Source organism: Chrysoperla carnea, chromosome 3 (genome assembly GCF_905475395.1).
Source record: "Chrysoperla carnea chromosome 3, inChrCarn1.1, whole genome shotgun sequence".
Classification (NCBI taxonomy): Eukaryota; Metazoa; Arthropoda; class Insecta; order Neuroptera; family Chrysopidae; genus Chrysoperla; species Chrysoperla carnea.
Genome location: NC_058339.1, coordinates 74909773 through 74937157, shown reverse-complemented (window position 1 = coordinate 74937157; position 27385 = coordinate 74909773). Strand labels below are relative to the sequence as shown.

General features: G+C 26.6%; 1 protein-coding gene across 1 annotated transcript in view; it reads left to right on the top strand.

The window, feature by feature from the left end:
• Positions 1-27385, top strand: part of LOC123296756 (protein bric-a-brac 1-like) — a 461654-nt gene that overhangs the window by 63478 nt on the left and 370791 nt on the right. The gene's annotated exons all lie outside the window — the stretch shown is intronic.

The following is a 27385-nucleotide window of genomic DNA, read 5'->3' as shown; positions in this document are numbered from 1 at the left end:
TTTAAGAACAATTAAACAATTATACAAAATCAATAAAATTATTTAAGTATTTAAAAAATAAAATATATAATAGTAATAATAATTTATAGAACAAAAAAGTTAAAAAAAATTAAATTTTTACAAAAAAATATTTATAATATAACAAAAAAAAAAACTTTAGAAAACAAAACGAACAAAAAAGTTTTTCTGTATTTTTCTAAAAAAAAATATTATTTTTTATTTAATATTATTATTACTTTCATTTCTTTCTCCAAACACACACATTCTTACATACTCACCCACACACACACGCACACACATACACACACACACGTACATACATAATATTAAATAATAAATTTTTTTTGTCGAATGTTATATTTTTTTTTGTTCGAATATAAATTTATTATGAATTTAATTATAAATACTCACAAAATATTCATTCATTTCAAGTAGCATTCGTATATTACTTTATTAGGTCTAGAATCAGTGCGTAGTATCCAAGGATCATTTATGGCCACTGACTACTTTAGAGCAGGCATCGGCAAACATAGCTTAGAGAAGTTCCTCAGATTCTGTATCTAAAATACGAGTAAGACAGTGCCAACCTTACTAGTGACAACCAAAAATGCGAGTTAGACAAAGAGACAACATTTTTTCCTCCTATCTTATTACTATAAGAGAAACTGAGATAGGTAAAAGAGTCCTATGCCTGTCTCGCTTCCTCCTCTATGAGCAATGCGGACTTGGATAAAGAGACACACAATAAAGTTTATGGCACTCAATAAAGTTATAACAATGACGACTTCGACTTAAAATAACTCGCCCATGCCTGCTTTAGACACTATTCTTAAACCGAGTAGACACATGGCAAACATTGTACTTTTTTCATTTAGAAATGATCTTGAATTTTCAACTGATATGATGACACTTCGAAGAGTAAAATGGAGTAGTGCATCTTGAAATTTACTTCTTTGTCCTTAAAATTAGCCTCTATATTAGATATATACCATTCCTTCATTGTTTATTCAATTACGTAATCAATAATATATAATTTATAACGAAAGGAACATAGTTCCTACCGGGTGTCCCATGACACATATCGTTTTCTTGTTCATTGTATAATTTCTTATTCATATCCCACTATGAATCCAAAGAATGCATTTTCACTATTAAAAGAACAGTTTAGCAAGGATACTTGTCCCTTTTGGAACCTTTACTCTATTGGTACATGGTGATACGGTGTACAACAGAATGTATAGGATATAGCAAAGCACAGAATTTTCACTCTGACCTTATGAGGTCGAGGTCCACTCACTCATCCATTTTAAGTTGCTATCGCAAATTAAAATACACGTAAAAAAGAACCCCTTAGCTATAAAAGCTATAAAATACTATCAAATGCAACGTTTGGCCCTAGCCCAATACGTTCGTATTTAGTGTATTTCGTATATTTCTCGTATATTTAGTACGTACATATATATTTTAATTAAAAAAATAATATTAAACTTTCATAACTAATATATTAAGTTACTTTTAACTTATGCCTTTTTTCAATTTTTGTTTTTACTTTTTATATGTACAAAAAAATATAAGGTTTTGACAGTATATGTACAGTTTATGTATCCGTAAATTTACCTTTTATATAGGGTGAGATTTTTTTGATCTTAATAGTGGAAATTTTAATATGAGAGCATTTTTTCTAGTTTTGTGGTTGTATGGTTTTCCAGAAATTAATTGGCAGTAGTTAACTAATGCTCAAAATTATAAAGAAATAGAGAAACAGCTGGGTAACGTTAACGGGAGTATATTTTTAGTCGGCTGAATTTCAGATAATCTTTGCTCATTGAACAAAGTTAAGGGTAAAGTGCTTCTTGCATCTGAGAGTGGTTAATACACGCTAGTAAAGCAACAAAATTTCTGTTAGACAAATTAAAATTACAGCCACTCCTAAATGATTTGCATAGTTATTGTTAGAATAATATCTGGTACGATGTTAGCAAACTGTCTGGCAATATATATTATATATTCTTCTTGAAAAATGATTTTCAAAGAATTGTCTGTGGGTATTTCCAAACTATTATTAGATTGTCATAAACTTCACGAATTTCACGATATTAGTTAAATGAGTCCTCAGAAATGAGCAAAATTTTTTTAGATTTTACCCCCAAGGCGTTTTAAAGAAATTTGTATGTAAGTTGGAGAAATTTAACATACATCCTCATAATGTTTGTTCTGTAATTCGACACGCTTTTTTCTTAATTCCTTAGAAATATTTTTCCTTAAAACTTTTGATAAAATATGCATGTTTTTCATGCCCGAAACATTTTTTGCTAATCACTTCGATCAAAAAAGGCACAAGAATGGACAGCTGCTTTCACAAGGGGCAGTTCCAATTTTCAGGATTGGAACTACCTAAAAATCATTTAAAATAAACAATTTTTATAGCTTTTTTTGGGAATTCGCAATGAACGCCATCGCTTTCATAATGTCATAATTTAATAATTTTAAATAAGCAAATAAATATGTAGAATCAAGCCGTCTTGAAATCAACTTTTTCGTGACGTTGCTAATCTTAAAATTAAAGTAGATATTTTTCAATAAATGATTGAAGCGCAATTAAATAAAGTAGTATATGCATTTTTATTATATACTACACACTTATTTGCGCTTCCACCATATTTTAATAAAATGAAATTTTTTAAATTTAGTGAATGTGTTAAACAGGATTTTAACAGGGTTAATAGACATAAAAATTCTATCAAAATATATGTATTTTGTACGTAAAGTCAACCGAATAAAATACATGATGAAGTTTTAATTCTAACTATAATTCCATGAAAACAATCTGTATATTAAGTGGATAGTTTAAAAAAAATAAATTAATAATATAATTCCATCTTTATTTATTTATTTGTTCTTATATTATTTTCTTATTATATCATATCTTTGTTTTATATTTTTTAATAAATACTTAACTTGGCGAATATCGTAAGCGAACAGTAGATTCATATTCGTATACAGTTGGTATGATTTCGAACTGTCTATAGAAGAGAGACGATTACGTTAATAAAAAGTTCTTTTTTTGTATTGAAATTAAATCAGATGGTTTGATTTTGTTATTGACCTACATCCAGAAACAAGAATACATGGGGTAAACTTTATATACTTGACGTTAAACAGATTTTTTAACATTTTTGATTGAATGTTGATATCTTGTAGAAAACGTTGAAAAGCAGATTGTCAATAGTTTTTGATTTGCTCAGGCATCGCTTAAAAACTAATAAAAATACCGTGGTGCAGTTTTTATTGGAAATATTTCATTGATCAGACATTTTTGCTTTACTGGCTTAATTCCATTTGTTGCTTATTCTGATTTTATTCGAATCCTTTTGATAAAATAATGTATGTATAAAGAAAGAAACTCCAACTGGGATCAAATCGACAACCTCTGGCTTGTCAAGCGTTGTATTTTCTGATTTACCACGCTGGCTGTGTACAATGCTTTCATACCTTTTAATTCATGAATTTTGCTTTGATTGTATTTATCGGGAATATAATCCACGTCTCGGAGTGCTCAAGAGAAAAAACTTTTTCATATACCTACAGAGTGAGCACAGGAAGGAGAGTGTATGCTCTTTTTGCATCATGAGAGCTTAGCGATTGTAGCAAATCGGCTCCAGAATTAAATACTGTATCGTATATCTAGAACTATATTTAAAGTGTATACGTTAGGCTAGGTTATATTGGCTGTCCACAAAGGACACACTTAGGCTATAGAGCCCATTGATACCATATACGTGTTTTACCACCTTTCCGCTGACAATTTCATTTATCAGCTGCTCAATTTCAGAGGCTGAGTGCACCGCTTTCATGCATGTACCATGCACAACACCAGCCCATCACAACTATTAATTAAATTAATTTTGTTGCGGCGGCGGGTCGAACCCAACTGACCTAATAGGGAGACTAAAGTGTATACACGTTTAAAAAAAATACAATCTGTATGATGTAGGTACATAAAACTAAATGAACAGTTAGTTGGGTATGTGTTGTATAAAAACTCACCCTACGATTCTCCAAACGTAGCCATTCTTCCCTTTCTACTTGCATAATATTTTGTTATATATATATATACATTTGGTTGGAAAGTGAGAGAAAGTAAAGTATGTAAGAATGTTTTGGGGTAAACGAGGGAAAAATAATATATACGAATAAGAAATGAAATGAAATGAAATATTTATATTATTTATAGGTCTTAACTTTAAATAAAATATATTTATATATGTACAGGTTGATGTAAATGTCATGTTGCACTTTTTTAGAAATATAACTATAATGGCTGAAACCGACTCCAAAAAGAAAACAATAATTTTAACTACATTATATTATCGTTACTTTTTTACTTTTTAGTGCATATTAATTTGTTTGGGAAAAATTTTTCTTTTGAAGTCGGTTTTCTTTTTGTTAAAAGTTGTTTTTATTTTTTTATGATATTCTCGATTTATTGATACTCGATTTTTGGGAATTTTTCTTTGTGCTCAAGATTTTTATGTCATTATTTTCGGGATATAATAGGTAAAAAAGTTCAAAAACATAAAATCGCACTTTATTTTGTGACTAAATGTGATATAACGCCGAAAATTTCAGCAAAATATAGGATATATTTGATAAACGTCTTTCTATAATTTCCACTCAAAAGACACGAAATTTGAATTCATTTAATTAAATAAGATTTCGCTTACTTCTTTACCTTAGAGAAGAAAAGATGACATAAAAATCAAGTTTATTGGTTCAAAAATTCTATAATGTTAATGCTTTAATCTTTATGAGTTTCTTGAAAATCAACAAAATGTGTCATAAATATTATCTAGACGAATTGAAAAAGATCATAGAATTTTGTAAAAATATTAAAAAGTTTGTTCTATTTGTAAAATTATACTAGAGTGGCCTAAAGAATCAAAATTACATGAAAAATTTAATATGAATACACTTGTGGTTATACGTAAAGATTTGAAAACGAAAAAACTTTCAGTTCAAAGTCATTTTAGGGACAGTAAATATAGCAATAGAGATTTGGGCTTCATTCCATCACTCCGGTGATCTGGAAAAAATCACTCTTTTATTTTCGACTCCTCGAATCATTCGACTTTTTATTTTATACATAAAAATATATTAGTCTTACTATTAAACAAAAAAATAATGTTTTTTTTTCACAACAAAGAATAAAAATTAGTGAATATTTATAGATTTATATAAATTATAAATTTCAACAGAAACTTTTTAAAAGTTAAGTGGTAGCAGAGCGTAGTGGTAGCGAGTAGGTAATACAGATGCCTAATATATATATACATAGTTAAAAATTACAATTAGTATAATATTTATAAATGAAAATTATTACACTGTTTTATTAAAAAAAATATTATATAAGACGTTTATATATTATATAACCTCTATGTTTAAGTTAGTATAAGCACCCCGATTTAAAAAATTGGCTTTTAGTGTCACCGAGTATTTACGTATTCAGATCTTTGAATCGAGTTAAATATTTAATAATAATAATAATAATAATAATAATAATAATAATAATAATGGGGTTTACCTCATTTTCTCTGACATATGCCTATAACAGAGGCCACCCACATCATTAATTGTAAATCTTTATTTATCTTAACTACATCCGTGTATATACGATTACATTTTATGATGTGGGTGGAATCGATTACTTCGTTCTTATCCAAGCGACGACAATGTGATCAGTTCTACCGCCCCCATTAATTATAATTGTTCACACTGCCGCTGCCTGGACTCGAACCCGCAACTTCTCTGTCAGTAGAAAAACGGTCAAAGACTATCGCGTTAGATCGCTCGAGCACTGAGCCGGATTATTTAAATATTTATATGAAAGCGTTAATTGGAACAAAAGTTAAAATATTCGAAAGTTCGCAACAATATACAGTGACCTTTATCAAAAAAAATGAAACAAATTTCTTAGAATTTTATATTTGGTTTATTAAAATTGGATATAATTTGAATGTGAGAAAGCAAAATTAATTATTTTTATTTTGAGGACGTCATAAAGATAAATTTTTATAATAATTTTTTTATAATTCACCCAAATTTTATCCGATCTGAAAGAAATTTTTTTTGAAACCAACTAATTTTGGGTTCAACTTTTTATTTCTGATGTTAGTTTTTAGCTAACATTCACTTTTATACGAAATATCGGTGCTAGGAACCCACTTTCTTCAACACTTTCATAGGTAAGTTAAATTTCACCACAAATTTGAAAATTATGGCTTAAATTTAGTATAATTCCATACATGGTTTGTTAAAATTGGGTATAATTTGGAAGTGATAGAGAAAAATTAATTTTTTTGGTTTTTTATGGTGTCATAAAGCTAAAAAAATTAATTTTTTGTATAATACACCCAATTGTGTGCGATCTGAACGGAATTTTTTTGAAACCCACTAATTTTCGGTCAAAATTTTCATTACTGATGCTAGTTTTTAGGTAACATTTACCTTTATTTGAAATATCGGTACCAGGAACCCGCTTTCTCCAAAACTTTTGTAGGTAAGTTAAATTTGATCTCAAGGTTTGAAGAGTATGACCCAAATTTAGTATAATCTCGTACTCAGTTTACTAAAATTGGATATTACTTAGATGCGATAGAGCAAAATTAAATTTTTTTTGGATATTGTCATAAAGTTCAATGTAATAAACACTGTCTATACATGGTATTTCAACAATTAGCTCAGTCAATTGTTTGTTTTCACTTGTTAAATATTAAATTGTATATACAGAGGTCACAATTCTCCCTAATACGAATTATTAGTGAAAAACGTTTTTGTTAACTACCTACCTAAAGGTATATACCATACCTATATCTGTAAATGGTAACTACCTACTTGAAAAACAACTAACTTATTGTTTTTAATCATATAACTTATATTAAAGTTTGGGTGGGTAAGTAGATACCTACTATTAGCAAGTAGGTGCAGTAATAACTTTTATACGAATATTTATATTATAAGAAGTCCATCATATGGAAAAATTTGGGCCGTGTAAGGCGTTAGTAACGATACTTTATGCAAAAAGAATAAAATATAAAATAAAAAACACAAAAGTTACTCCAAGTACAAAATGTTTGAAATATTTAATGAAAAACTATAAAATTCATACAAATAACAAATTTTGTAAGAATTTTTGTCAGTTTTATGGTTATTTGTTTGTTTGTTTTTACTTACCTACGTAGGTAGGTAGGTAGGTAGGTAGTTAGCTACAATCGTAGCGTAATATTTCTCTTAGTTAGTTCTATTTCATTTGTTTATTTTCTACCAGTTATTAGATATTCTTATATTTGTTTTACGTTTTAAAATGTATATCTCAAAGGAAAACTAATTATTTGGTCAAATTAAATAATGACTAGCATAAATTGAATTTGGTGGATTTATACAAAAATGTTATGGTTGATCGAAGTACACTGCAATTTTACAGTAACTCAAAATTTTGTTTTAGGAGCTGGATTAAAGATTAAGTAGGCATGCTTTTTATACTATGTATATGAAATATATCAAGGTATACTAAGTTTAGTCCCAAACTTGTAACGCTTAAAAATATTGATGCTATGAAAATAATTTTAGTCTGGGTGTTCATAAAATAACCTAATTAGTTCATTTCTGGTTGTCTGTTTGACTGTCCGTCTGACAACACGATAACTCATAAACGAAAAAAAATTATCTAGTTGAAATTTTTGCAGTGTGCTCTGGACGTAATAGGTGAGGTCTAGTTCGTAAATGAGCAACATAGGTCAATAGGGTCTTGGGTCCATAGACTCATCTTGTAAACCGTTAGAGATCGAACAAAAGTTTAAATGTAAGAAATAAGATATAAACAACTTCTGCTTGAAACATTTTTTCGAAAACATCACTGTTTACACGTGAGGGCGCAAATTAGGTTCGAACAATGTATAGTATACGTAATACATACCGGTCATGTGTGTGTGACATGTATATATGACTGGCTATCTCTCTTTATTTACATAACGTGAAATAACAAACAATTCCGTAATCAACACTGTCTATAATGGTATTTCAACAATTAACTCAGTCAATTGTTTCTTTTCACTTGTTTTATGTGTAATTGAAATGCATGTAAGTCAATTATCAAAGTTTCCTGAGGGATATCACCAAGATCTTTAAATAATTTCTGGGGACTTCAAGTAATTAATCTTGGAATGAAAACTTTATCAGGAAATAAACATATTAGCAATGACTTAAAAATGATAACAAAAACAAGTGTCAGCGTCTATAAAAGGAATGTACGAGTATTGTAGATTTACGGTCGAAATTATTTTTATTTTTGATGATGATTCTTATTATAACTTCATGAATGGAGACGAAAGGTAAAATTACATTTTTTTGATATCTGCCTTGGTTTTCGAAATATTGAAAGCAGAAGATAATTTTCAATATATCGTCAAGGCGTAGCAATTTTTTTTTTTAATAATTACATATTAAAAATCGAGATATTTTATCTAATATTGCGTTAATGTCCGATCAACCGTAAACATAAAATTTTCCTGCAGCGATTTTTTAAAATTATTAGATTTTTATGGTAGAAGCGTAAAGAAGTAATACATTTAACAAAATATCATAAAAGAAGCTCCTTTAATCTTTCATCCCTTCCATATTATTGTCAAAACACTTGAAAACTAGAAAAACTGCTTAAGAAGATATTCAAATGGGTGATGAAATTTCAAATTGATGAATCGAAATGCGGTTGTTGAATTCGATTCATACGTTTCTATTGTTTTCCTACAATACGGCAGTTGCCTGATGTCAAATTTTCCATATTACGAAAAAAAATGTGACTCTAGACTTAAGAGTGAAATTAAAATTGATTTAAAAACAAAGAAGGTATATGCATTCAAAGATTGTTGCTCATCTCCTTTTAGCAAAACAAAGTTGTATATGTATTTTTTATGTATCTTTATGGTGATATCGGGCAATGACGTCACTAACTTATATCTTTTTCCGTGTTTAATTAGGATTGTTAAACGTTGATATTTTATGTACTTCTAAAAATTTTCAAAAACTAACTTCACTTTTCTACTCGCGCAGTGAAAATTCTTCATCTGAAGTGATAAAAAAAATCAAACCAACTAATCAAAACTATTGAATATATTGACAAAAATTTCGATGGCTTATGGATTTCATATTCCGGCGTTGAAATAATTGTACAAATGTTTTGTACAGTTTACTTCTTGTACAGTTTTCCAATCTAAATTTATTAATCGTTGAAAATTTAAAATGAAACTTTTTGAAAATGAAATAAAAATAAAACATATTTACGCTATTTTGGAATAGTTGTGTAAAAAAGTATTGGGATTATATCTAATTTATATAATAAAATATGAACTATCTTGTGAAATACGGACAGGATATGAGTTTCGGTTAAAAGACTTGCATTTATTTTTAAAAATCACAAGCTATAGAAAGATGAAAAGGGATACTGGAAATCTGGAATGATAGTCTAGAGAATAGACGTATACGCAAAAGCGAGGAGACATGATTTCTTGAATTAAAAATAAAATTGTTATCTTGAACATTAATATCCACAGGATAGAGCTGTATTTAACACCATTCGTTTTGTGCGTAGTTATGGTAGGGACAATAAAATCGATGCCAGCGCTTCCAGTGAAAAATTTTGGCGATAAAGGAGGCTGTTGTGATTAATTTGCACTTCTTTACATGTTAATCTTATATAGAAAATGTCAAATTAAAATTATTGAAAAACACTAATTAATTAAACTTAATGCATTAAAAATTGTGATAATAAAAAATCAAATTGCACAAATACTATTTTTCAAATGTAAATTATCATAATTATTTATTTAAATTTGTGAGACAATAATATTAAATTTTCAATGTAAGTCATAAATGCAATCCATATAATTATGTATACATCCATACAATTCTATAATTAAAGTAGTGTATCGTTACCATGGAAACGCCTCCTATAAAACTCACGCACGGTGCGAATATGTATGATCTTAACAAACTTGAACTGAAATCAACGTACGTTGAAACTAATGCCCGTGTAACTTTAGCCTTAAATTGAAACATTGGTATGACTTGATCTATACTCTTTATACTATAAATATTATAAACATTCTAAGGTTTTCTTTAACTTTTTTTCTTTTGCAAACACATATTTTTTTCGGGATAATAAATTTCACAAAAATAATAAATGTAAATTTTTTGTATGTTAATATTCACCAAAGGTGCATACTGAAGCTATATAGGTTTACAACTCCATACGGCACCAGCTATAGCTACCTATAAGTTAAAAAGAAATACTTTTACATGTGAAATAAATAATATATTTCTTTGTATGAAACAAATAAATAATTTTATATTAAAATATTAAAATTTAAAAAAAATATACTACATAAATAAATATAATAAATTAATTAAAAAAATGTGTATTTATGTTTATATTATTTACAATGCTTTTAATATTTATGCTTGGAAGGGTAGGTGGTCAGGGACTTCGATTCGTTTTTAACTGAATATTTCACTTGAGTGATACCCATCCTCTTTGCTGGGTTTTAAAGTAAAGATTGATAAAGATTGCTCTCGATTATCCCTTTTCTATAACATTCGAAATAATGGTAAGGATTTTATATTGACTATTTTTACAGAAATCTGTAATTTATGGTAATGTCAAATGACTACTTTTACAAAAACTGTAATTTATAGTAATGTCAAATTAATGTTTTGTGTTATTCTGAAGAGATATATTGCTGTACAATTTCATTAAAAACTATTCGCTAGTTTTAGCGTGAAAGCCTAACAAACAAACAAACAAACATGCTTACTTTCGCATTTATAATATATGGAGATTATATCAAATAATAAATCAAGAATGGTACGTGTTCAAAATTCATGTCTTTCGACGCATCTTTCTAGCATTTATAGAACTAAAGAACGTAACTTTAATTTCTTTAAATTTCCACAAGGTTGCGATGTAAGTAATGAAAGGTTTCGATGTATTTTCGAAGTATTCACAAACAACTTGAATTTTTTTGATTTTTCCGGTAGGTTTCAAACAATTCCGCGTCGAGTTCAAATAGCTGCATCTTTCTAGTTTGTCTCGAATTGTTATTGCTCTTAAACCATTTTTGCTCCCAGTATCTACCAGTAATAATGATGATTTCATTATTAATGTAAGGACCTGGGTCGCTTTCTTATATTCCCATAAGTAACCAGAATAGCGAGAAAAAGATTTGTTTTCCAAAAATTTATTGCGTTAATGTTAATACAAATTTTTCTAAAAAATGCCATTTTTTAACTATGCCTATGCGTTTAATTTAAATTTGTTTAAGAAGAGCGTATTAACAGTACCTATATTAGAAAAGTTGAAATTTTTAAATATGGGTATTTGAATAGAATTATTTTGAGGTTGAAAATAGACAGCAAAAGTCTTCTATTTAGAGAAGTTTTAACTATAAAATCTTTAAAAAACAAAAAAACATATTTGTTTTATCTTATTAGCTTCAGAACTAACGCCTCATCCCTACTTTCAAACAATATATACGACAAACTTAGTTTTTCGTAATAAAAATTTACACCTAAAATTGTTTTTATATAAAATATAATATCAAGTTAAAATTAAAACAACTTAGTAAGTAATGTATATTAATTATTATAACAATTAATTACAATAAAATAATCATAATAATATTAATATGATATTTAAAATTAAAAATAAAATATAGATATATTATTTATAAAACATATATTAAATAAGAAATAAATATTAAATTTAGATAATATAATATAGTATTAAATAAATTATTTTGTTTTATATTATTTATTAATTTCACTATAAATTTATTATTAAATATTATAATATTTTATAAAATTCACAGAATAAATTCTATATAAAATAATATTATTTACTTATTATAAACATTTAAACATTTTATTTGCTCTTTATTATGCATATATTTTTAATAATTTTGATTATTACTTACAACACTAAATTGGTAATTTACACGATGATAAAAAAGAAAAAAAATTCGACCTTTAATTTTCGAAAACGGAATGGAAAATCATAAAAAAGCGGAAACATATGTTTATGAACTGATTTGGAAGGGAATAGTGCAAAACAATTTCCTTAAACTTTTAATTAAACTCGATATAAAATCAAGTCTGATCGATTCGTTAGTGGCATCGTAGCTCTTAAATGTCTGGAACGATTTTGTTTTTATTGTAGTTTTGTTTGAAAGATAATTTGATCCAGAATGTTCTTAACTATGTTTCAAGTGCGAGTTAAGAGTTCCCTACCCGCTAAAACTAGAGAGGAGGCGCTGATCTTCATGACGAATGAGTAGATAAAAAAAATCATTGTTTAAGCACCTTGTTTATACTGAGTAAGATATTAGGTTTTTCTTCATGGAACCTCATGGATTCATTTTGTTATTTCTTTCCATTTTCAATCTTTATTTTTGTTTTATTGTATTAAAGTTTTATTTTTAACTAACTGGTTGTTTTGACTGATAATCAGTTGGCACTGAAGAATCACCCTAATAGGTCCTTTGTGAAAAATGTGCCCTTAAAAACTGACTTTGACAGTTTATTTCTCCTAAACCGTTCATAGAATCAATATGAATTTTTGTGTAAAATTCATATTGATTCTCTGTTAGGTTTTTGAGTATTGTACTCTTTTCTTGGTAAAAAAACTAACTTTGATAGTTAATTTCTCATAAACTGTTCAGAGAATTAATATGAATTTTCCACAAATGATTAATTGATAAATCAAATTTCAATTTTTTTTGGATCATTTTCATTTTTTCGATATCGAAATATCTTATAGATGTTTTGTGTCTTTCTTAATAATACGAATAGCTACGTCATAAATTCAATCCGTCTGTTAAACGATTCCCCTGTCTTTGAGATCAATCGTATTTTTAGTATTGGGAGAATATCAAAACATGTAAGATATCAGATGGAAACTTTTATTACATGGATGGTTATTCTTACGTTTCTATATAACAAGTTTATAAACTCAAAATTAAAAAAAAAAATGCGTATTATATTTTAACAGTAAATAATAATAAAAATAATATAATTGAATTTTAAAAAGTATAAAATTAATATTTTTCTAATAATTATCAATTTAGTATCATATTCTTTTTTTTTTTGTACATCTTGATATAATCCCATCTAATAATCAAATCATAACTTTATTATATTTTTGTTTTTTTGTATATATTATTACGATTGTTTATACGTGTTTGTATGTATTTATAATGTTGATAATGTAGATATCTACTTTATAGATACGTTCGTACTATGTGGTAGGTCTTATTTAATAGTTATTTATATGTATCAAGAACAAAAATATTAAATTTATAGAAATAAGAAGATATATTACATATATATTGAAATCGTAATAACTGATATAATTATATATTATTTATCTATAAAATTGTTTACAATATTTATTGTGGGCTTAGAAAACAAAATTAATCAAATTTATAAAATTTTGAAACTATGAAATATTTGAGGGAAAAATTGGATGAAACTACCGAATAGATAGAATAATATTTTTAATTTTATCCAAGACAGAATATTTCAATTCTTATTTTACAAAATCAGAAAATTTTTGAAAAAAACAGGAGAATATATAGTAAAATGTACCATGAATCATTCTGTGGAAACGTGGGTAATTTTTCAGAATCCAGGTAGGCTGGAGACTAATTGTAAATGCGCTTTTGTTTTAGAATAATTTAAAAAATCTTTTTATTTTAATTTTGATTCTTTTAACTGCTCTTTTACATACCTATATATTATAAATGTGAAAGTAAGGAACGATGTTTGTTTGTTTGTTTGGTTTATTTCGCTTTCATGCAAAAACTAGCGAATGGATTTCAATGAAACTGTGCAATAATATAGCTCATACGTCAGAATAACACATGAGCTATAATTTATAAAAAAATGTTTGTGTAAAAAATAAAAAATTTTTTAAATGAAATTAAATTTGACATTTTACTGCTCCTTCTATGATCATCATCATATTTGTAACCATAAATTAAAGGTTTCTGTAAAAATTTAAAATAGTAAATGTAAAACAATTCACGACCATTTTTCTGATATACTCGATGAATTAAGACTATTTTACACTCTTAAGAAATTGAAAACTGTGCATATATTTAAGTTTTTTTACTGTTTTTAGTATACTTTTTAAAATAATTTTAGTTTCAAAAAATTATTCTAAACCACCCGGTATACTAAAAATTAATAGAAAATTGAGCATCACTGATTGGAAATGATTAATAAAAAAATTATACTAATATTTATATATTTTTTTTTTTTAAATTCAATTTATTTCATTAAATCAAACGAAATTTTTATCAAAAATATAATCAATTTTTAAGTTCACATTGATTTATTATTATTTATTTTCTATTAACCAAAAAATTAATTTAACTAATAATTACAAATTATTACTGTTCATATTTTTACATAATTAATTTTTATATTTCTACGATTATTATTTTTTTGTTACTAATCCAAGACATTTCATTAAAGTAACTTCCATTATCTGTAAATCGTCAGCTTTTCACAGAAATTATGTCATATTGAGGGCTTTTTAATTGTGACCTTGAAAAATGAACGTAACCGGAATTTTTCTATTTCCGAGTTTTTAACGAATTTTTAAATAGATCGTTGGATTTAAAGAAAAAAATATTGACGAAACAATTGTAGGAAATTTACTACATCCGAAGTTTTAAAGTTCTGCTCTCCATTTATAAAGTTTTTCGAGAGTTCAAACGTGATACTTCACCTGTTTAAATAAAAAAGTAACTACTGTAATATAATGCAGATAAAAATTCTCTGTAGCCTGAAGTAAAGAACCATTTAAAATGTATCCACACAAATTCCAATTTGAATGTAACGGTAATGTACTTGATTTCGTCGCCAATAGATGTCAGAAAGAGACATATTTTGCAGTCAATGTTTCATATTTTTCTGAAAATGCGAATAAAACGACGTTTTTTAAAAATTGAACCTAGCTAGATCCAAAATCGTTTTAATTTGCAATGCAAAAATAAGTACAAGAACAAAAGGACACGGTTTTTTTTATTGATCCTTAAGAAATTTGTTACATAATTCGAAAAAATCATTGTTTTAATAAACTCTTTAATCATAGTTGTACTCTAAATTCCGAAAGGAAAAGTCGAAACTTAAATATTTATAAGATGATTGACTTTTGTGTCGTGTTTTGAAATTCAACTTTGATACTTGATCATAGAAAGAGAGGCGATTGAATTTATCTCATATTGTATTAATACAGTCCAGTCTCGATAATGGGAAACGTCCGTCAGAACATTTTCGCCCGCTTGCAATTTCTACACGGCACTTAACCAATCTCTCAAAAACGATATTGTTTGTTTGTATACATGGTGTCTTTTTTAACTTGGCATATGCGTAAAACTCGAAAAATAAGTTTAATCGAGGAAAATGCTTCAAACGAAAAATGTTAATTAATAAGACCCAGATCTTATACGGGTATTGAATTCAATCTTTCCGGTTTAATCAAAACCAACCTTCATTTCATAACAGGCAAACATTAGACGAACACTTTAAGTTGTTCTTTATAAAAACGAAAACATTTTTTGTTTGAAACATTTTTTTGTAAACCGAATAGTCTAGACAATAATTAATAAAAAATATGTAGCTTTTTGTGAGTTTTTTCATTCAATTTGAACAAAAATGGTCTTTATAGAAGAACAAACCGCTTTAATTGGATATATTGAAAATTTTTTTTTTGAATAGTGCCTAGATTTCGCAGAAACAATTATACGATAAAACAATTTTGATACGAAAAAACAATTTTGGGTAAAATTTTTCAGTCGGGTTTTGCCTAAACTGTACGGTTTTGCGGAAAAATGTTTCGAACAAAAAAGGTTACTTTAATGTCTGCTTAGGATGCGTGCTAACATTTTTCGATTCAAGCATTTTTTAGCATTTTTATCGGTAAAATTTTTTATTGCGTTTCAAGCATATGTCAACTTAAAAAAACAGCCTGTCAGGAAAGTTTTTCCCCGTGTATTTTCGTTCACTTTCAGAATATGTTCGGAAGTTTCAAAGTTCGGAGTGAAAACCATGACTTCCAAGTCGATTATATTGTATGCGCACGGTGAAAAATTTGTATATTTTTCAGATGTTTTAGCATTCTCATTCATTTGCATTAAACGAAAGTGGGCCAGTGCTAAAAAATTAGAATTTTAAGTAGGTACCAAAGTTTAATTCTCCGATAAGCCAGTGAGTGATTTATGGAAGTTCTTTATTTACATGGAAATAAAATATTTAATAAAATGATTAAAATATTATTTGAAATTGAAATTAGTTACAGTTTTAATTCCATTTATCAATCAACTACTGTAATAATAAATTAATTGTAATTTTAAGTCAATATTAAACTTTTATTACAAATATATGTTTGTATATCTAATATATATTTTACAGATACCTACCTACATTATCTTACATTATTTAATTTATTAATTTACAACCATAAAATCGAGATAAAACGTGCTTAAATTTATGTACACTTGGTATATCTACATCGAAGTAATATGGGAACGTTGTCAAGATGAATCGTAATTTGGACTCTTATGTATAGCTTTTATTTAAATAAGAATTTGAGAACACGAGCATATAGGTTTGGGAAAAACTAATTTGAGAGAAACCGAAAAACTGAAATTAATTTAATCAATGAATATTATTTTGATTCTGAATTACATTTCGGAGAATTCATTTTAGCGTGAACAAAGCATTATGAAAGCGTAACAATCAAACAAACATGCTTACTTTCGCATTTATAATATATTGAGATTTACATAATGTATATATCTATGTATGTATATACATATGTTATTTATACGTCTATGGGTCTGTAAACTCTCTAGGGGTCGCAATTTAAGTCCAATTTGAATAAAATTTGGTATCAAGAAGATTTTTAGTATTTGAAAGGTCAAGTGCGTTAATGAGAAAAATTGGGAGTGTACGTAAGGTAGGTCAAAATTAAAACTATTTTTGCAATTTTGGATCAGTTTTAAGCAAGAAAGTACATGTGTGATTTTTTTCTAGGCGCTTTATTTTCTAATTAAAAATTCTTGGAAAACTAAAAATGCAATAGATATTCGAGCTTAAGAAAAATATGTTATTTTTCAATCTCTGAGGGAATTCGCTTAGCTAATGCAGCTCGTACCCTACGAATTTTTCATAGTATGCCGATAAAACTTCCTCAAATAAGTTGTTCGTGACGTAGCGCTAAAAGAACTAATTCCCTTTACCTTTTAACCGAGGTACGTATTTTATGGAAGCTCCCATAGATGATAGAAAAGTGATTGTACCTTAATAACGTGGGCAGACTCAGACAACTTTCCGCTATATAACTTTATACATCTGGTATTCTCTATAAAAGGCACTAAATACGTTAACTTTGGCAGTTGTTTCTACTGTTAGTCAACACAAAATATTGAAAAAAAAATAATGCCTTAAGTCATTTAAACCGAAAAAAATATATACAAAAATTATAAACGAAAAAAAAAAAAACATAAATAAAGGAACTTATTTTAGAATATAATTTGAAATGTATAAATAATGGATGGTATTACAGAACCACAAAAATGTTTTGAAATTTTAACACCATAGAAATAAAATGAAAACAAGTGAAAACAAACAATTGACTGAGTTAATTGTTGAAATAGCATGTACACACACGTCACATACACATTACTGATTATCTCATATAATACATACTTTACAATTTGCGCCTAATTTACGCCCTCACGGGTAAACAGTGATGTTTACGAAAAAATATTTCAAACAAAAGTAATAATAAGGAACAGTTTTTACATTTAAATTTTTGTTCTATAGCTAACGGTTTACAAAATGGGTCCTAGGAACCCAGGACTCAATTGACCTGTTGCTGAGTTACGAACTCGACCTCATTTTTTACGTCTTGAGTACGCTGTAAATATTTCAGCTTGAAATCTTTCTTCGTTTTTGAGTTATTGTGTTGCAATTATAATAACAATTATATAGAAACACATTATTAAAAATATGTTTCTATTAAAATGACATAAAAGGTTAAATGACTTAGTAGTTCTACCTCCATATTTAAAATAAAATTAATATTTATTATAAATTAAAAATTAAATAATATTAAATGTTAGCGTACGGTTAAGTATTGTATCTTGACAATAATCAACCTTCAGTTTCTTGAAAGATCTTTCTAACTATGAAAATAATAGCAATTAGATATGAAGATAGAATATAGGGTTAAGACCCTACTAACGCGCAGTCTCAGATGCTAAGGTTGCGTTAAAAATTGCGTTAAAAAAAGGAACGTTTTGGCATCTAGTTTAAGAACTAGTATCTGTCAGCAGATCAAGCTCAGAGGTGGAAATTACTATAAGATAAACTTATAGGAATTTTAGTGTTTCAATCGTTTACGTTCTATGGTGTTGTTTCCTAGAGAGAATTGTAGCCCAGGTAAAATAAATATGGACGACCCAATGTACGTACATCAAGGTATGCTCAATGGAATATTATGATATCTTGCCATAAATCACGTATTATTTAAAATATGTATTTCCGTTCTTTTTTAAGGATTTTAAAAAAACATATTAATGTATATTGTGATCGATGGTACAAAACTCTCCCATGTATATAATAAGTAGAATGCTTACAAGACAACCTTGAATTAAAATAATATTTGATATTATTAATTTAAATGAATTCATTTAATAAAATAATTTTATATTGTTAATAATGTTACATAAATTATGAATAAATAATATATTCATTTAAATAATTAATATTTTTATTTTTAAATACAATATAATATATTTTAAAATACATTTCCTTATTTCAAACTAGAGTGATACCCACACGCTTCGCTGGGTTTAAATGTAAATATTAATAAATATTGCTCTCGCTTATCTCCTTTCTATAATACTCGAAATATTGGTAGGGATTGTCTTACACAGGTAAAGTTTATGTATGGTTTTCTATTTTTTTAAATGTATAATAGTAATTATTCATTGAGTATATCAGAAAAGATAACCGTGAAATATTTTATATTGACTATTTTTACAGAAATCTGTAATTTATGGTAATGTCAAATGATACTTTTACAGAAATATGTAATTTATGGTAATGTCAAATTAAAATAATTTAAAAATTTTCTTTATTTTTTAAAAATATATCTTTATAAATTATATCTCATGTGTTATTCTGAAGTATGAGCTATATTGCTGTACAGTTTCATTAAAAACCATTCGCTAAGTTTAGCGTGAAAGCGTTACAAACAAACAAACAAACATGCTTACTTTGGCATTTATAATAAATACTCAACTCATTTTAATTAATTATTACTTAAATGACTAATTAAATTGGTATTGAAAACTATTTTAAATAAAGTTATATGAAGTTAATATTAAAGTTATATTTTTAAACTTTTAATAATTATTCTAATTAATTGTGTAAATGCAATAAATTTGAAAATTGTCTATATCGTAAGCAATGCTTAATTCGTTTAGCAAATTTGACTTAAGTTAAGCATTTACGGCAGGAAAACTTGATACATGTACCAACTGTTTGAAAAAAGGCAATGTGTAACAAAACTAGTTTGCTTTTCCCAAAATGCAATTAGCTATACCTAAGTTGTTGCAAGATTTTATAATATTTTTTAATTTCACTGCGTGCAAGTAAAAAATAACAAACTTATAATTTATTTGATTAAAAAAATAATAATTTGTTTAATAAAAATATTAGTAATTTCGTGATAACTACTGTTGTATTTCTACTAAACTATTATTGATAACTGGGAGTTGCAACCCGCCAATTGGCAATAATAATTCATACTCCAAAAACGAGAAGTGGGTCCGGTATCAAAAGTTCTAATTTAGACTGCCAGATGGCAATACTTGTACTTACAATTTTTAAAGGCCAATCAAAATATTCAAATTCGAATTAGGCATAACCTACCAACTGGCGATAAAAACCTTACTTACACTTTTATCAATAGGTGATCATTAAAATTGTTTGGTAAAATTACTATAGAAATTTTGAAAAGTATTCTGTTTTATGTAATAATTATTATGAAAGCTTCATTTTCGACCGTGGAAAAGCGATTTTACAGTATATGCCAAACTTCAAGAGTAATAATTACGTATAAAAGTTTAAAAAATTCAAGACTTTAAATAGATTTCAATACTTAAGGATGTACGAGCGACCGGGCAAATTTGGATAAAAGGCTTGATTTTTTTATATGAAGTTTAAATAAGTCTCAATCAATTCTGAAAATTTTAAGGGGGGTTGCCCGATTATTTAAATAAATAAACGACTTCAAAAGTAGGCATATTTAACATTAGTCTAATGGGTAAACGGTAGATTGATGATATGTTTTCATAGATTTCTCCAATACTAGCCGATGGAAGTTAAGAAAAAACTATTTAAATTAAAGTTAAAACCTTAATAAATTATTGAAAGCAAAAAAACTGCTTATACAAGACTAAAAGTTGAAATTAAGGTACAAATAATTTCAACCACAAGTCTAAACTTACCTTGGTGCTCGTACTACCTTAAAGATATAAGTATTGTTAAAAAATTAAATTTTAATATTTAGTTACAATACTTAACCTATTTACAACAAACTATATTATGCCGTCAATGTAAATTTTCATTAATTAATTCACCATTTTGTTAATTAAAAATTATTATTTCAATTTCAATAATGTGGGTCTGTTTAAAGGTTGAGGTTATTTTTTTATCCAATGAATACTATATTTTTATTATTAATATTATTTATTTATTATTAATTCTTTAAATTATAATTTATTAAAAATTATTATTTTTGATATGCTTGAAATATTGAAAATAATCATTTATTATTATTATTTAAATAACTTTAAACAAAAAATTGGATTCCAATTTAATACTTATTATATTTAACAATAGAAAATTTATTTGCAAATATCAAACATTTCATTTCAATTACCAAATGATAAATGATTACATTCTTTTTTTTTTTTAAATTATTTAATATTAATTTTTATAAAATTATTTTTTTTGTTCTATTAAATAATTTGAAAAAATTACCGTATAAATATTTACAATAATCCTACTCTCAAAGTTTAAATACATCTGCATTTAAATTCAGATTTATTTATACTTTTGAATAATTCTAATTCTATATTTAAAAGAATATTACTCTTGCAGTCAGCACTCCCATTATGGGCTTTTTGCTTACGCTCTTTATTAGACATAAATAACTCTTTATATATATAAATGTTAAATTGTAAGTAAATTTTTTAAATGATTTATTTATATAAATTCAATAATTTTTATTGAAAGCATTCTTACTGGTACATATTAAATACATTTATAAATATATTTATTTTTTATTTAAAATTGCCATTTTTAATAAAGTATATTTCCTTTAATTAATGAATATATTATGATTATTTAAATTTTTGTTTCTTGATTTATTCACTTCAAATAAACGTTCTCAGTAAATTAAAGGATATTTAACGCGTGAAATATATCATGCATGATTGAACGAGTTAGCAAATTTTTCATTAAGAGACTTAAATTACCGAGCGGTTGATGGAAGGGCTGAGGAGTTAATTAATTATCATTTGATTACTTGTATACAAGATGGACGGAAAATTACGAAGAGACTTGTATAATGATGAGAAATTATTATCGGTTTTTTGACAAAATATATATAAAAGAAGAAATCACTTTTAAGATTAGCGGTCGGTACGAGGCTTTGAATATTTTTTTTAACTTTTTATAATTTTTTCCAGCTTTTCATTTTTCCCAAACAAATTGAAATATTTTTTTAAAATTATGGGTGCAATTATAAGGGAGTACTCATTTCTGTACAAAATTAATTTAAATCATTATACAAAAATACTAAATATTATCTGTTAAAAAATTTAGGGCCAGGATATTTTATAAATGACCTTTAGGTATTAAATCATTTTCATCGGTTAAACTCAATTACAAATATAATAAATTAATTTAATAAGGTTTACAAAAGTACTTTAAACATATTACATAAACAGGGATGGAATGGGTAGGGTTAAGCAATGAGGTAAGGGCGCACATCGAAACAGCGGGGGTACATATTTTTATGTAACAGAAAAAAAATTTGTTTTTTTACGAATCAAATGTAGAAAAGCTGAAAATTTGTCAATTTAAAAACATTAAATCAATCAAATATCAATCATATATACAATATACAACTACCTACCTATCTTACCAGGTCTCATATGTGTGTATATGTTCCCCATACATGTAGTAGGTAGGTAGCCCCTATATACTGTGAACGTAAATCTATCTACATATGTAGAACAGCGTTGTCAGATTTCAAATTTAAGCGTGCTTTTTTAATCATCTTACGGCTTGCTATACTGATTTTTTCATCTCCAAAAAATTATTTTATCGTTAAACGCTTTGATTTTTTCAAAAAATCAAATGGTTTTAATTTCCAAAAGTTTATGTTTTTATGTAAATCTTTTTTAATTTTTTTCTTTAAGAAAATTTTTAGGATCATTTAAAATCTTAATATATATATTTCTTGTGTGCGTGTGTATGTAATTGAACTCCTCCTAGACGGCTGGACCGATTTTGATGAAATTTTTTGTGTGAGTTCAAGGGGATTGGAGAATGGTTTAGATTTACCATTCGGTCCACTACAACTGTTTTTGAGGGCTCCGTACCAAAAAAATGAAATTTCATTAAATGGTGGGAGCGCATATAAATCATATCACATTATGTATACTATGTGTACTATGTATTTTTAATAGTATTCAGGTATTGTCAATAGGCATTTATTAGAGCCATATGTGAGCGCAGCGAGCTCTACTATCAAAGGTCAGGCCAAAGGTCGAAGGTCAGGCCACTCCAATAAATAGGAGTTAAATTGGGGTTTTGCGGGATGGGTTTAGCGGACAGGCTAAACGTAGTATAGGTATTCATGAATTGGAGTTACGTTTTTACGGGACAACGTCCGTCGGGGCCGCTAGTGATCTCATATTTTTATTGGTACCGCTATAATAAAGATAGCTATTATAATATTGTAAAAAGGTGTATTTTTCTGACAGATTCGGAAACGGTAAACAAAAATGCATTAGGAAAATGGTTGGAGGTCTCATGACAGAAGAGTTTTCGTCATATAGAATTTTGAGCGATAGTAAGTATAGAAAAACCAAAAATTACCGAATGTTATTCAAATTTTATCTAATTCTGAAACAAAAAGTCATTTATGATTTTTCGAGTGCTTCATTTTTTGTTTGAGAAACTTCCTAGAAAAAATCAGGAAATATTGTTTCTCAATAATAATCTTAATTTATACATTTAACAGTATCGTTGTTATTAACTATGGTTGCTTAATACCCATCTATTTATCCAATGCTTGTTGAAATCCAGTTAAAGCTTATAATTGTACTTCTATTACGAAACAAGTTGTCCCATGGCAAGATGATTTCCCTAATTAAAAAAATTCAATTTTTTTTGGATTTTTAATTTTTTTAACTTAGGAGGTTATGATTAAAAAGTGGGTTAAAGTAATATGAGTAACATATTTTCACGGTTATGATAAATACTTTCAGAAATTTTTTTCGATAATTTCCTAAAATTTTTAGTTAAAAATTCGAATATGCTGAATTTTTACAGCAACTACTGGCTTTTTAATTTACCACTTTTTTGAATGAAATGATATGGCAACACTGTTGTAGAAAATACTGTTATATATTATATATGTAACTGAAAATTCAACTGCGAAATATATTTTTTTTAAATATTAAATTAATGTGATTTGGCGCGCGTATTTTTATGTAGGCTGTAACTTTTACATGTACCTATTAAATCTACATACTACATTACTACATACGTAGGTCTATATAAATTTATATATTTTTTGTGTATATAAATATATATATATATATATTTATGTATATACTGCAGTATTTTGATTTGAATTCGAAAAATAGTTTAAAATTTTGATTTAAAAGAAAAAAACGTTTTTGCTGTTAAAAAGAAACCATTTTCATTACAAATCAAAATCATACTAAATGTGCCAATTATTTATAACTCGATCATCTTAGTCATATTAAGTGGTCAGCCTCGGAATCTAACGGAATAAGCTGAATTTTTGTACAAACCTTTATTTTGATAGTACAAAGGTTGTCTCAAAAGTCACATATGTTCACGCATGCGTGTCCTTAGATGTTCAAGGTCAAAGATCTCGAATATCAGTTTTTTGTGAATACCTCGTTTCTTTTGCCTTCAATCGTATTAACAATTTTTTATAAAAGCTGTTTCTACAAATTTTGTCTGAAACTTTTTTTTGAACGTTGAACCGTTTTGAAATAGAAGGTGCAGAAGAGGGTGCGCTCAGATTAACGTACTTCAGTGCTTAGTCACTATTTATAAATATAAGGTATTAAATAATTATTTCAGTAGTATTTAATGAATAATTAAGAAAAATGTCTCATTAGGCATAAAATGAATATAATGAACAGTTTTGGAGTTATTACGTATTTTCTCCACTGGTAACGAAATATTAATATATCTTAAAATTGTTTAGGAATGTACTTGCGTGTTTTATGTGGATATAAATTAGAAAATTCTCAATAAAATATTAAAATAATAATAAATAATTAAAATAATAAAAAATAATTTTATTATTAGTGTATGACTACAAGTTTTTTTATTTGATCTCAAAATTTTTCGAACTTGCGTTCATTGTCAAGATATTCAATCTGAGAATGAACACAAATTCGAAAAATTTTGAGATCAAATAAAAAAACTTGTAGTCATACACTAATAATAAAATAATTTTTTATTATTTTAATTATTTATTATAATTTAATATGTACTACCAAAAGATTAATATAAATTATTAATATAATAGTTTTAAAAAAACTAAAGAAACACGTTTGTGTCACTAGCTGAACTTAAATAAGTCTATTTTTTAGTAGAATCCGTGTTTATTATTTTTTTCAACTATTATTTGTTAACATTATGGAATATTTTTTGCGCTTCCACCATTAAAGTTTTTGTAGTTAATCGTTAATTGTGAAGATTTTAATCAGCCACTCTTCCTAAAATGTATGGAAACTTTTAACATTAACTTTAATCAATAGGTAATTTTTTCAATTTTTAATTCAAGCTACATTGAGACTATGAGCTTATAATGTAACAAAATTTCTACGGTAATTTTTGTCTGTCATTTAGATGATTGATAAATTTCTGTTCAATAATGAAGAAATCAATTTTTTTCGGAAATTTCTCGTCTTTTTCCAATCCCCTTTTCTGCATTATTTTATCAATGATTTCCTTTAAATATTAACCGATACCTATGCAAAATAGTATCGTCGAAACACGAAAATCGAAACATCTAAATCATTTTCTATATAAATTTGACAAACAAATCACGATTTAAACCAACTATTTTACTTAATTATCAATCTTACAAACTTACTAAACATCAATCAACAAAATTTCACTTCATTATGAGCTCATGTTGAGTCAATTCTGCTCAAAATAGATTCAAAAGTTGGTTTTCATGTTGTCAAGAAATTGAATCGATTTTTATTGGCATTGTATGCTTGAATGTAAATTGATATGATAATTTTTCTTGAAAAAACCATATTATCATACATCTAAATTTGTATGGAGCGAAGGGAAAAAATACAGTATGTTTATGACTTCTAAAAAATTATATTTTATTTTAACTACAAAACTTTTGTTTAAAAGAAATACTAAAAATTAAATTAGAAAATATATAATAGTTTTTTAAAACGAACTGTTCGATATCCTTTTTTTTTGGTTTTCCCGGAAACAAATATAAACTTCTTATTTGAAGAGAATTTTGCAGGATATTTAATATTTCTTTTATTTTTGGTAGTACATATTAATATTTTTGTATTTTTTTAAAACTTTGAAAGTAATTAATATTGATCGGCGCTTCCATCAAATTGACACGCCATATGAAATATTACAAAACGAATAATATTTATTAAAGAAATATTTTTTTGAAATTTTAATAATTAATTTTGAAAAATCTGGTAGATATTAAATGAGTTGAAGAAAAAACGTACCTTATAAAATATGGTAATATTGAATTGTTTTATTACTTTTTAATTTATTCCTTATTTTTCATGCAATTATTTTGCAAGTAAATCTTTTAATTTTTAAATTTTTATTCTATTGTCTTTTATTTTCGAATTGACGCTTTCTTCAAATAATTATAGAGACAAATAATTTTTTATATCGAAAAATTTATTTTTTTTCTTAAATCAATCAACAAGTTATTTAAGTTTAAGAAAATTTCTAAAATCTTTCAGTTTGACTAAATAATATTCTTCACTAATTTTTTTTTTTTCTGCAATTGCCTTTGAATATCATGTTTTATAATACAATTAATACTTTACGGCAATTAATTTTTGATATGTTTTTTGGATACAATAATTTTTTCTTATCCAAGAACCTATATCAGATATATAGTTCAATTGCTAGAAATTATAGTTTTTTTCGCGTTTGTTTTTCTCAGCAAAAAAAAAAAAAAAGAATATGGTTGTTATGTTTTATTAAAAAAATATATAAATATATATATATATATATATATATATATATATAAATTTTTAGTATATTATTTTTTAATTTAGGGGCAGGGAGTACAGGTGTATACCTCACATTCACATGTGATGCGCTCTAACAGTAGCGCAAAAACACCGTTCTCTGTATGTATACAAAAACAGTTGAATATACCCGCCTTCAATTGGGTTGGCCTTTTCATTTCAAAGCGCAGTCAGAGAACAGCCTACAAATAAACATTGAAAACAATATATATATATATATACATATAGATGTATAAATGTCTAAATATTGTAACTATACACATTCAATAGTTATCATAATCATAATATACGTAATATAAATATATCCATACACATATATTACTGTCGGCAATATTCGTAACAAGTCGACTCAATTCGTGTTACGTTTGTGTATGTGTGTTTTTCACGAACATACACAAACACACACACGTACTCACGATTACACGTACACACTACACTCACATGAAATTGAATCATGAAGAGTCAAGCAGAACAATAATACACGACGGTGTTTAGTATTATTTGAAACGTGTACGTGTGAACGTCGTTACTACCAAACACGATAAAATCGTTTACATTCGTTCTCGTTTTAATACAAAGCAAAAGAAAACCCAAAGAAATCGCGGCGTGATTCTTTATACGTGTTTCTTATAAACTTTTTTACGTGCAATTATTTAAAATATAAA